Here is a 13712-nt window from a genome sequence, read left to right on the forward strand (position 1 = left end):
TGTTGTTTTATGTTCCTTGTAGCCAGGGATGGCATTATGGGTGGGCCTTAGGGGGCCTGGCCCTCCCTACCGTACCTCCTTGCCCGTCCAAATAAAATATTGAAATACTGATCATTTATTTGACCGAGATGCTCGCCAACAGAGGCGCATCAATCTCACATAAAGCATCCGAGAGAGCGAAACAACGCCCCTTCGTATCCGTATGTGTAGACCATATCTGATGCTGTCAAATGCACATTTGTGGCCTGCTGGAGGTCATTTTGCAGGGCTCTGGCAGTGCACCTCCTTGCACAAAGGTGGAGGTAGCGGTCCTGCTGCTGGGTTGTTGCCCTCCTACGGCCTCCTCCACGTCTCCTGATGTACTGGCCTGTCTCCTGGTAGCGCTTCCATGCTCTGGACACTACGCTGACAGACACAGCAAACCTTTTTGCCACAGCTCGCATTGATGTGCCATCCTGGATGAACTGCACTACCTGAGCCACTTGTGTGGGTTGTAGACTCCGTCTCATGCTACCACTAGAGTGAGACCACCGCCAGCAATCAAAAGTGACCAAAACATCAGGAAGGAAGCCTAGGAACTGAGAAATGGTCTGTGGTCACCACCTGCAGAATCACTCCTTTTTTGTGGGTGTTTTGCTAATTGCCTATAATTTCCACCTTTTGTCTATGCCATTTGCACAACAGCATGTGAAATTTATTGTCAATCAGTGTTGCTTCCTAAGTGGACAGTTTGATTTCACAGAAGTGTGATTGACTTGGAGTTACATTGTGTTGTTTAAGTGTTCCCTTTATTTTTTTGAGCAGTGTATAATTACTCCAGTCTAAGTAAAATCATTCAGAATACTTTACCAGAGAGCTTGAGTTAGCCACACAGGATCATAAGCTTATTTTAATTTTAAATAGCTGTGGAGTGTTTCAGAAGTACGTTGGCCTATGTCCATTTGGGAAGCCAGCAATTTGGGCAGCGCACGTGGCAATATAGGGCTTGATTATTGAGTTGCGGTTGTCAGTGAAAAGCATCTCAAATGTGTGAAGATAAGGTGTCTTTGAGTATTATTAAAAATGTTGTGTGGCAAAGAAATGGGCGTCTCTTTTCAGAATGCATGCATTCAGCTCTCCAGAATGTGCTCCACTGTCTCCCATCAATTCTTGCACATTCATTGTTTCATTGAATTGTTTGCCCTTTGATTGCTTGATCAATTTCACATTACATGTGTAACCAGTAGGCCTACATGTTTAACCGTCATTTGGTTACATTCATTTACACTACATGACCAAAGGTATGTGGACACCTGCTCGTCCAACATCTCATTCTAAAATCATGGACATTAATATGGAGTTGGTGCCCCTTTGCTTCTTTAACAGCCTTCACTCTTCTGGGAAGGCTTCCACTAGATGTTGCTGCGGGGACTTGCTTCCATTCAGCCACAAGAGCATTAGTGAGGTCGGGCACTGATGTTGGGCGATTAGGCCTGGCTTGCAGTCAGCGTTCCAATTCATCCCAAAGGTGTCCGATAGGGTTGAAGTCAGGGCTCTGTGTAGGCCAGTCAAGTTCTTCCAAACCGATCTCGACAAACCATTTCTGTATGAACCTCGCTTTGTGCACATGGGCATTGTCATGCTGAAACAGGAACGGGCCTTCCCAAACTGTTGCCATAAAGTTTGAAGCACAGAATCATCTAGAATGTCATTGTATGCTGTAGTGTTAAGATTTCCCTTCACTGGAACTAAGCAGCCTCGCCCGACCCATGAAAAACAGCCCTAGAGCATTATTCCTCCTCCACCATACTTTACAGATGGCACTATGCATTCGGGTAGGTAGCGTTCTCCTGTCCGTCAGACTGCCAGATGGTGAAGCGTTATTCATCACTCCAGAGAATGCGTTTCCAATGCTCCAGAGTCCAATGGCGGCGAGCTTTACACCACTCCAGCCGACGCTTGGCATTGCGCATGGTGATCTTAGGCTTCTGCGCATGGTAATCTTAGGCTTGTGTGAAGCTGCTTGGCCATGGACACCCATTTCATGAAGCTCCCTGCGAACAGTTCTTGTGCTGATGTTGCTTCCAGAGGCAGTTTGGATCTTGGTAGTGAGTGTTGCGATCAAGGACAGATGATTTTTATGTGCTATGCGCTTCAGCACTTCGCAGACCCGTTCTGTGCGCTTGTGTGGCCTACCACTTGTTGCCCTTAGATGTTTCCACTTCACAATACACCTGTCAGCAGCGGGTGTGGCTGAAATAGCCAAATCCACTCATTTGAAGTAGTGTCCACCTACTTTTGTATGAATAGTGTATGTTAATGCATGCATTACAGTAATTTACTGTTCTCATTGTTGGAGTGGAAAGGTTGTTTGCAGACTTCACAACCTGCTACCCTTGTGAGAAACAAGTTTTGGTTAATTTCATAACCATCATTTAGGATTTTGGCCAGTTTTCTAATTGTCTTTTGTTTGGAGTGCTCCATGTGAGCAATGAGCATGTGTGGTTTCTCTGTCCTGTTGAGTGAACACAGGCACGCCTAAGCACGCCCACCTGCTGAGTTGATACAGTGTTGCACTTCAATAGTGATGGCTCAAGTCAAGACAGAGAAAGGGAGGCAGACAGGCAGAGTAGAGAAATTAATGCGATTGAAAAAAACTGCACTTTTATCTGGATATTTTGTACAGTTTTCATTTGTTGTCTTAGGCCTATGCATTTTACTTAGTTGACAATGGAAGGTATAGGCCTACTGCTGCATTGGCCTATAGCAGTGGCAACTCGTCATTCAGGGAAATGAGCATGTGTATGGTTGAGCCCCACCCGTTTAAATAAAAATAAGTTGTTGCCTGTTTTGCATGTTATTTTGGCATTAATATGTGTCACATATGAGTTTGCAAACAATGTTGAAAAAGAATCATTGAGTTAATAAAGCCACGTACAAGCATGGTCTCTTTTTTGCTTTCTTGAGGAAGGCAGCTCCAAAAAGCAGGTGTTTCAGCCTATCTCAGTGCTTTCTGTGGTGGTGGGGCAGCCAGCGGAAAATATGGAGCATAGGGGTAGGTAATGTTCTCTAGTTGCGCTATGATTGGCTCAGTGTTCTGTCACTCATGGGGACACTACGTCACCGTAAAATCTACGGGGAGAGATTGAAAATTCAAGCCCCTTGGGTACTGCCATAGATTTATATTAGAAGTGCCCATCCATGAAGGCTCAAGGTCATTGGCATCAGACAAAATTACGTAAAATCAAGTTATATCTACTGTATCTTTGATTGGACTGATCATGTCAACATCAGACTGTTAGCTAGCAAGCAGTCATCATCATGAATCACGTTGACAATCTACTGGCAAATCCTTTTCAATCCTTGTCATATGAAGAGAAATTCTAGATAAAACGTATCGGTGCTCATCGGCCATTGGACATTACACAACAAGTTGGAAATTGCATATTTAACAATGAGTGGTTTGGAAGTGTAACGAGTGCGCTGAGAGTCGGGAAGCAAGTTCCAGGAGAAAGTGTTTTAATAAATACATGAAACATAATACAAAACAAGGAACCACGAACAACGCACAAACATGACACAGAAACCGAAACAATGACACCTGAGGAAGGAACCAAGGGGAGTGACATATATAGGCCAGGTAATCAAGGAGGTGATGGGGTCCAGGTGAGTGTCATATTACGCTAATGCGTGTAATGATGGTGACAGGTGTGTGCCTTGACGAGCAGCCTGGTGACCTAGAGGCCGGAGAGGGAGCACGTGACAGGAAGGAATCAGTGGCTAACTGAAAGATTTGCAAAGCAATCACTAGCCTGCTATTCAGGGGAGAGGGTGTCTGGTCCAAGTCTGGGTTTAACATTCACTTGCAACACACCATTGGCCAGAAAAGGTTGAATACGTTGGCCATGCTGTCAATCCAGCATGACTTCTGCTGGGTTCAAAACTAATGGAAACTCAGAACTGGGAAATTCTTAGACTTCAGTGAGTTTAAGACAACTGGGAACTCTGGAAAAAACTAGCCCCGACTGGGAAAATAAGTTTTTAACGGTCATCCAACTCGGAATTTCAAGTTGGGAACTCTGGCCTCTTTCTAGAGCTCCGACCTGAAGATCACTGATGTCATGATTCACCTTTTTCATAGTTCCCAGTTGTCTTGAAAGCACCATAAATCCAGAGAATGCCAGACTTTGACAAAATTTTGCCCACAAGAAGGACCGCCGTGCCACCTTCCTGTTCAAGTGAGCACAACACAACAAGGTGAGCCCAAAAATGTCTTGTATGCTGCTGCATAAATTATGTAATATGCCAGGGAGATATGTATACTGTAGCTAAGAAAGTAATACTAACTGTATGTTCTGTAGTAAACTGTTAGTAGCCCATGTGCCTCACTCTAATAGTTTGGTCTATTTTCACCTCTTAATTTCCCCTACTGTTCTGACTTGGTGGTGCACATGTAGCCTATAGCATGCTTTAGAGAAATGTAGTCATCAAATATTGTAAAAGCTTTCATTGTCTGGTTATATGCAACCTTTATTTATCCTACAGTTCTGACTTGGTGTACAGGGAGAATACTGTAAGAATGGCCCATGTTCTGAATTATTTCACTGTACATTTCAAAAATGCAAATAGTTATATTGACTACGTCTGTCCTAGCTTGCTCATTAATGTCTTAATCAAAATTATGGATTGCCTCTTATCCGCACGTCGTTCCCTTATGCCATAGTTGTGTCTCAATTGTCAGTAGAAACCACATTTGTTTAAGCAAGTCAGCCATATGAGCTATGCTTTTAAAAAGGGCAGGAAATGAGGCTGAATGAACTGTTGAGTTGCCAAATGCCAGGTGTAGCAGTGGTAAGGATTCACTCCATGGTGCTGAAAAGAAAGCTATGCTGTTGGAACAGCTTTATGTTGGCCCTAACAGTTAGTGGGCACCGTTTAACACCGTTATAGTGCAATCAATGTATTGTTTTGTGTTGTATTGCTTTGCTTTGCTGGCATGCATAAACAAAAATTGGGGGGAGTTTGCCCCACATAGCCTATATTGGTGATTTTAGCTTATAAATCTATCTCAAAGTTCCATGCGCTAATTTCTTTAGCCGCCAGTGGATCATGGTGTGGTCACACCATGACACAGGAGGTCCCGTGAAAAAAACGGGCCCGCCTATAAAAATAAAAAAAAGTCCAACTGATTCGTTCTGGCGCCTGGCCTGCATGTACAGACCTAATGTTGTTTAATGCACTTAAATATATCTATTAATTCAATTGATTCTCAATTAATAGAGTCCAGGTAGTTTATATGACTGAAACTGAGTGCATATGCTTGGTACGGCAATGATCAGGATTTGTTTTTCATCATATTATTGCTTTCCCCAAAGTCAATCTGAACCAGAAAGGATATGGCCACCAGAGGATGCAGTTTGGTTGCTAATCCAAACTAACAGTCGCCAAAAGTCCGTTTTAGTTAATGGTGATACTAAAGCATCCGACCCTTCTCATCAGATTATGTTGGGACATGTGTTGATTAGAAGAAAATGCTAATGGCTATGAAATATGAAATAAATAAATAATTAAGAGACGTTCCAAATAAATGATAGTTTACTACATTTCCTAAGAGAAATGTCTTTATTGAATTGAAGGAGAAAAAGTAGCAGGAACTGTTCCTTAGAAAGGCTTTTAATATAGGCTGGACTACTAACAAAGGCGAAAGGACATAAATATATAAACGGGTCCCCTTTGTTCCCTGTTTAGTCATCTCTCGCCTAAAACCATTAAACGAGGAGCCGCCACTTCTCCGTTAGCCTTGCATTCCTGAAATTCCATGATGTGATGTCAGAAGGGACGGGACATAGGCTACGTATCTAAACCTATGCGCTGCTCTTGGCTGCTCCGGAGTTGTGGAGTCGACGTTATATCACAAAACCCAGGGTCTAAGGGAAAGTCGATCACCTACTTTTTTATATTTTTGGCACAATTTGGATAACTTTGCCGAATGTTGTTTTGCTTTTGGGGCTCATGAACTTCACTCAGTTGAAGACTAGGATATAGCCTACGACTCGCATCTTGAGGGGTAAAGTTCCTTTGGAGTTTTTTATTTATTCTCCTTTTCGACAGATTTTGTGTATTCTGGAATAAAATACTTAATTTTAACAATTTCATACAGAATTTTGACAAATGGAAATGGAGATTAAAACTGTTTTGAGGATTAACTCAATTTTGAGGATTTGAGGAGGCCGTTCCACTCCGTCGAGCTCGCAGAATTTCCTCAGCGCAGACACAATTTCGGCATGTAGCAAAGGAAATACGGTGGGTGTCTCTACCAGTCGATTGGCTTTGGCTGCTTTTTGATTTGTTTCCTTTCAAGGGAACGCTTTTAGTGCAATAAAATAACGGCGCTTTGTTACCATGTTAAAATCGCAATACTATTTTATGGGTTATTCTTCATTCAGCCAAGTCAAAAGCTTGCTTTGGTAGGCTAAACCCATGTAAATAGTAGTTTTATGCAGGGAGCAGGCAAAGTGAAGGCCATATGCGTTCGCCTCGGCTGCCTGCCTGTCCACGTAGAGCAACTTTTTTTCGTCAGCCAAACGGGAACATTCCAGGGGGTCTCGCGGCGGGGTTTCAGGGCAAGCCGCGACCTGCAGTGGGAAAGGGTTCATCTGTTCAATGCGCTTTTGTGTTTGCTTCCAAAAACGAAAACTCATCAAAAACATCTGCTGTCTTGGGTAGGCCTAGGCTAGAAATAGGCTTAGACCGTATTGTGTGTCTTGTTTTCTCTCCATGTAGGCTGCAATAGCTGTGTTACACCATGCATATAACAGTTACCAGAGAGCACATTTTCAGAGAAGTGGAGAATTCAGATGATGAAACAGCTCAAGGCAAGGCCATGAAAGAGAATGAAAGGAGAGAGCAGATGAGTGTTGAGTCCAAGGTCTATGCAAGCGTCATATAGAAATGCAAGCCAGCTCCATGGTGGCAACATCACTGTCTGTCTATGGCATGTCACATTACTGACCTCTGAAAAGAAGAGAACATAATGAAGAAACCAATACTGTGTGTGCACGCAGGTGTTGATGCATGTGAAAAAGGGTTTGTATGCATGTGTGTTTGCATGTATGTGTGGGTATGCAAGTGTGTGTGTTTAATCATGTCTACCTCAGTCTGTCAATTTCAAATTAAGGGTGTTTATTGGCATGGGAAACATATGTTTACATTGCCAAAGCAAGTGAAATGGATAAACACAATTGAAATGAACAATAAAAAGTTAACAGTAAATATTACACTAACAAACGTTCCAAAATAATAAAGACATTACAAATGTCATATTATGTCTATATACAGTGTTGTAACGATGTGCAAATAGTTCAAGTACAAAGGGAAAATAAATAAACATAAATATAGGTTGTATTTACAATGGTGTTTGTTCTTCACTTGTTGCCCTTTTCTTGTGACAACAGGTCACAAATCTTGCAGCTGTGATTGTACACTGTGGTATTTCACCCAATAGATATTTGAATTTATCAAAATTTGATTTGTTTTCAAATTCTTTGTGGGTCTGTAATCTGAGGGAAATATGTGTCTCTAATATGGTCATACATTTGGCAGGAGGTTAGGAAGTGCAGCTCAGATTCCACCTCATTTTGTGGGCAGTGTGCGCATAGCCTGTCAGGTCTGCCTGTGGCGGCCTTTTTCAATAGCAAGGCTATGCTCACTGAGTCTGTACATAGTCAAAGATTTCCTTAATTTTGGGTCAGTCCCAGTGGTCAGGTATCCTGCCACTGTGTACTCTCTGTTTAGGGCCAAAAAAGCATTTTAGTTTAGTTTGTCCTCCTGAGATTTACTATCAGGGCCCAGGTCTGACAGAATCTGTGCAGAAGATCTAGGTGCTGCTCTAGGCCCTCCTTGGTTGGGGACAGAAGCACCAGATCATCAGCAAACGGTAGACATTTGACTTCAGATTCTAGTAGTGTGAGGCCAGGTGCTGATTCGTTGATATATATGTTGAAGAGGGTGGGGCGTAAGCTGCATCCCTGTCTCACCCCCGGGCCCTGTGGAAAGAAATCTGTGTGTTTTTTGCCAATTTTAACCGCACACTTGTTGTTTGTGTACATCGATTTTATAATGTCGTATGTTTTTACCCCAATACCACTGTCCAACAATTTGTATAGCAGGCCCCTGAAATCAACAAAGCATGAGAAGACTTTGCCTTTGTTTTAGTTTGTTTGTTTGTCATTTAGGGTGTGCAGGGTGAATACGTTGTCTGTCGTACAGTCATTTGGTAAAAAGCCAATTTGACATTTGCTCAGTACATTGTTTCTGCTGAGGAAATGTACAAGCCGGCTGTTAATGATAAAGCAGAGGATTTTTCAAGGTTTCTGTTGACGCATATCCCACGGTAGTTATTGGGGTCAAATTTGGCTCCACTTTTGTGGATTGGGGTGATCAGTCCTTGGTTCCAAATATTGTACAGTATTTAAATTTTTAATTTTACTTTTATTTAACTAGGCAAGTCAATATTGGGGAATATGCCAGAGCTGAGGAAGATGTTAAAGAGTTTAAGTATAGCCAATTGAAATTTGTGGTCTGTATATTTTATAATTTCATTTAGGATACCATCAACCCCACAGGCCTTTTTGGGTTGGAAGGTTTGTATTTTGTCCTGTAGTTCCTTCAATGTAGTTGGAGAATCCCGTGGGTCTTTAATAGTTGATTCTACAATTTTTATTTGATCATGTATATGTTTTTGCTGTTTGTTCTTTGTTCTTTGTTATGGAGCCCAAAATATTGGAGAAGTGGTTTATCGATATATCTCTGTTTTGGATAAATAACTCTTTGTGTTGTTGTTTGTTTTGAGTTTCCCAATTTTCCCAGAAGTGGTTAGATTCTATGGATTCTTCAATTGCATCGAGCTGATTTCTGATGTGCTCTTCCTTCTTTTTCCGTAGTGTATTTCTGTATTGTTTAAGTGATTCACCATAGTGAAGGCGTAGGCTCAGGTTTTCTGCGTTTCTATGTTTTTGGTTGGATAGGTTTCTCAATTTCTTTCTTAGGTTTTTGCATTATTCATCAAACAATTTGTCAATGTTGTTAATTTTCTTAGGTTGTCTGCTTGACATTTTTAGATTTGATAGGGAAGCTGAGAGGTCAGATATACTGTTTAGGTGTCACGTTCCTGACCGGTTTTCTGTTATTTTGTATGTGTTTGACGGTCAGGGCGTGAGTTTGGGTGGGTAGTCTATGTTATGTGTTTCTATGTTTGTAACAGGGTGACCTGATATGGCTCTCAATTAGAGGCAGGTGGTTTTCATTTCCTCTGATTGAGAGTCATATTAAGGTAGGTGTTTTCACACTGTTTGTTTGTGGGTGGTTGTCTCCTGTGTCAGTATTTGTCGCGCCACACGGGACTGTTTCGGTTTATGTAGTCTGTTCGTGAGTTCTTCGTGTTTTATGTAAGTTCCATGTCCAGGTCTGTCTACTCCGTTTTGTTATTTTGTTAATTATTCAAGTGTATTTCGTTTCGTGTTTTTTCGTCTTGTTCATTAAAAATCATGTCATTTCAAAACGCTGCGTTTTGGTCGAATCCCTGCTCCTCCTCTTCGGATGAAGAGGAGGAGGAAAGCCGTTACATTAGGTTTTCTACGGCCAAGTTTACACCAAGTTTAAACATTTTGTCCAGGAAATTGTCTAGAAGGGACTGGGCCTCCAGCACTGTCTGTGGTGGTGATGACATTAGCATTAGCACATTGCTGGGAAAAAGCAAGGCTCCAGTACTGTGTTCAAAATGGTGTGTGCAAGTGAGAGCAATCTGTTTGGACATGCACCTAGAATTACTACCACTGTAAAGTAGGAGAGTACAGTAATGGCATATAGCATAGCTGCAGGAGGCGTGCCCCCCCCACACACACATCTGGTCGCCTTTATAACCTCAGTGGCATGCTGAGCAAATTATATGGTGCTAGCACAAGTGGACTGGGAGTACACAGCAGCAGCTTTTTAAACACTGGTAGAGGAGCTGAAGAGCTTGACTGGCAGTGGCTTTAAAGAAATGCTCCAGAACATTGGTGACTAGTAAGTATTTTTTAAACCTCCCGCTTTTGGCTGGGTGTGTGAATGTGTCCTTCATACTGTACATGCATAATCTATGAGCAGAATAACTGTTTTACTTCAATTAGCCACAAAATCCCTATTTTGAAAGCTACTGTTTACTAAAAGCTGTGCTACGCCCCATGTGGGCCAGCCCCCTAGCAATTCGAGTTTCAACCAATAAGGCACAGCCCCTCGCCATTTTATTGACAGCTAGCAGGATGCACACACAGCAGAGTATGTGGCGTAGTATGCAATTTTTGGGGACCACTTTTGGCTCTCGTGACCACTACTTTCAAAACTACTGGCTTAAAAGTATTTTAAAAAAGCACAGGAGAATCTCTTTAAGAATGTTGCTAGTAGGCAGCTATATCTGTATGCTTGGGTTACCTACTGTGCAGCCATATTCTTTATTTATTTTTATTTAACCAGGCAAGTCAGTTAAGAACAAATTCTTATTTACAATGATGGCCTACTTGTCAAGCCCTCCCGGCCAAACCCAGACGACGCTGGGCCAATTGTGCGCCGCCCTATGGGACTCCTCTCACGGCCGGTTGTGATATAGCCCAGGATCAAACCCGGGTCTGTAGTAACACCTCTAGCACTGCGATGCAGTGCCTTAGACTGCTGCAACACTCTGCACTATTCGATTTCATTCTATCCTGTTATATTTTATTATTTGGGAAGTGTACAGAGAGGATAGTACTGCTGTGTTTGTGAGTTGTATAAGGCAGCTCTACAGCAGCACCTCACCTCAGACAATAACAGAGGCAGACATGTCTCAACCCGTCCCTCTCTATCCCAGGTACTCATTTCACTCACCTGCTGCTGCAGGGAAGCTGTCAGTCACTCTACAGCCCGCCCTTCTGGCCAGTCAGGTACACAACACACACACAAGCACACAAGCACACATACACTTGAACACACACATACATTCACACACACATGCGCACACAGTCACACACACACACACACACACACACACACACACACACACACACACACACACACACACACACACACACACACACACACACACACACAGAAAGCCTCTTCTGTCATCATTCTCATTTCTTGCTACAGGTATCTCTGTATTGCAGAGAGAAAGAGTAGACAGGAGAGAAAGAGGCATAGCAATGTTGTATAGTGTTTTGTTGGGAAGCCCCTCGGAGGTTGAATGTTGACTGAGGGTTTGGCATGAGAAAGCACGCTTAGGGGTTTTTGGTGAGTGAGTTATTTTGTGTTGGGTGTGTGTGTGAATGTGCTCGTATGTTTCTGTGTGTGTTTGTGGGTTATTGCATTTGTGTGTGCGTGTCCCTGTGTGTATGTGTGGCCTACATGCTGCTCTTGTGTGTGTGATGTGGTTTGGGGGGGGGGGGGGGGCATGGAAAATCTAGCTGTAAAGTGGTGGCTGCTGAATTTCAGTAGACACAGCCTGTCCCATACTGTTGTGTTGGAAGTAGTTGCTCAGATACGGTTCCATGTTGATACTCCCTCCATCCCTCCCTCTGTCCCCAACATCCCCTCAACCAACTGGACTAACATGATAAGAGCCTGGGATAGGGGTGACAGGGGTTTAACCAGCCCCCCTCTCTCTGTTCTCTGTCCCTCTATCATTCTCTCCATTTTCTCATCCTCTCATTAGAATGAAGGATAGTGGTAGTGTTGGTTGGGTTAACTTTCTCTCCTCTCCAACTCTCTCTCACATACACAGACACACTTTCTCACTTGGCCTCCCCCTTTTCTCTCTCTTTATCTCCCCCTCTCATCCGCTCCCTACTCTCTCCATGACATCAGCGACTGTTTCCTGTGGCACAGGATGAGTCGTGGTGCAGGTTCGGAAAAACGTCTCTGCCGAGTGTCACTGAGACTTATCCTCTTTGATCCTCCTCCTCTGTCCATGTCAGGGTGACAGCTCTGTTTACATGGGAACTGCAGTCAGGAACGCTGAACATGACCAGTTCATTCCAGTCCAGAACACCAGGGCACTGATGCCAATATACACACAGGTTTCTGTTAGGAAAATATGGGGCCGGACATTTGACCAGCAGCATTTTAATTTCCCAGACATTTGAGAAATTTACCGGACCCATATGCATTGAGTGTGTAACCTGATTAGGGCGTCCACCCACAGTGCTCAGAATGACAGAAATCACATTTAGAATATGGTCATTCATTATAGCAGCTCTTGTTAGTCGAGGATGCAACAATGTGCGGTTCTTCTTGCTGAATTCTATCGCGCACTTTGAAGATGTTAGAACGGTCCACATTTACTCATATAGCAATGAGTCTGATGCAACAGGTCAGAACGTTTCGCTTAAAATGTTGATAAACTATTATTTATTCACATTATAAGCGCAGAAGGCAGTAATGGAAAACACCTTTGTCAAAGCACACTGCACATGCGAGCAGTTTCATGTGACAGAGATTAAAATATCCCTTAGAAATGTAGAACGAGGGGAGATCTAATACGCAACAACCTGCATGGGTTGCTAACAATGTTCCCTCAAATGTTTTGTGGCACTGAGCAAATTCCTGGTCTGCTGAGTGCAAACTTGAACATGTGAAAAAGATGTGCAACTTCCAGCTCGCGTTTCCTGTGAACACTGAGGCTGTACCCACTTTAGGTTACAGTTTTACTGTGAACACTGAGGCTGTACCCACTTTAAGTTACAGTTTTACTGTGAACACTGAGGCTGTACCCACTTTAGGTTACAGTTTTACTGTGAACACTGAGGCTGTACCCACTTTAGGTTACAGTTTTACTGTGAACACTGAGGCTGTACCCACTTTAAGTTACAGTTTTACTGTGAACACTGAGGCTGTAGCCGCTTTAGGTTAGTTTTAACAGTGGCCATGTAGGCTACTGTGGCTATTTGATCATAATGTAGGCCTACCAGAGTGGCCTACCATCAAAAACAATGGAGAAAATGCATCCCATAACATTGTAACATGGAAATAGCTGTTCTATCATTCAGCCTACAGTTGCAGTCAATGTGTGGTGTTCAATGTAGGCCAACATTCCATGAGACTTGAAAAAAAACATGCAGGGCTTGACATGAACCTGTTTATCCACTTGTCCTTCAGACGAGGAGGTGACTGAAAATGTTGTTTTTGTGCTCTTGTTGGAAGCAACTACTCCCCCATTGTTGACTAAAAATTAGCTATAACTGGGCTAAAAACTCACTAACTAGCGAAGAATATGAACCAAAGTTGCATTTGTGGCTACATGCAGCTCTCACTTTGATCTCAAAACAAGTGCATCTACTCATGACCACTGTAGCCTAAACACAGTCCAGTTCAAAGTGAATGGCACAGATCCATATATGGCAAAGGCTGTTTGCATATAGGCCTACTGCAGCTCTGATTGGTTATGGCGCACCGGTCTGTGTAGAGTACGGGCCTGAGTCATGCCTGTCAATGCAATAGAATCCTACTCCAATACGCTCTGCCTACAGGAACATTTCGTGCACAGTTAGTTCTGCATACTAACTCTTGCATAGTTGGTTTTCTTTCGGTATATTACATTGAAAGTGGCTAATATTGCATTGATTCGATCACAATTCCCACAGTAGAGCAAAACATCAAGTGTTAACTACAATTTTCAGGTTTCAAACAATTACGTATATTTAAAATAGCAATCATAGTCTTAC

The 13712-nt window shown here is 42.8% G+C and overlaps 1 protein-coding gene across 1 annotated transcript in view; it reads left to right on the top strand.

The window, feature by feature from the left end:
- Positions 1-5771: 5771 nt before the first annotated feature.
- Positions 5772-13712, top strand: part of LOC129825239 (tyrosine-protein phosphatase non-receptor type 14-like) — a gene marked incomplete in the record, with an annotated part of 76934 nt that continues 68993 nt past the window's right edge. The window contains 1 exon segment of the mRNA XM_055885159.1: positions 5772-6282.

This window comes from Salvelinus fontinalis, chromosome 27 (genome assembly GCF_029448725.1).
Source record: "Salvelinus fontinalis isolate EN_2023a chromosome 27, ASM2944872v1, whole genome shotgun sequence".
Classification (NCBI taxonomy): domain Eukaryota; kingdom Metazoa; phylum Chordata; class Actinopteri; order Salmoniformes; family Salmonidae; genus Salvelinus; species Salvelinus fontinalis.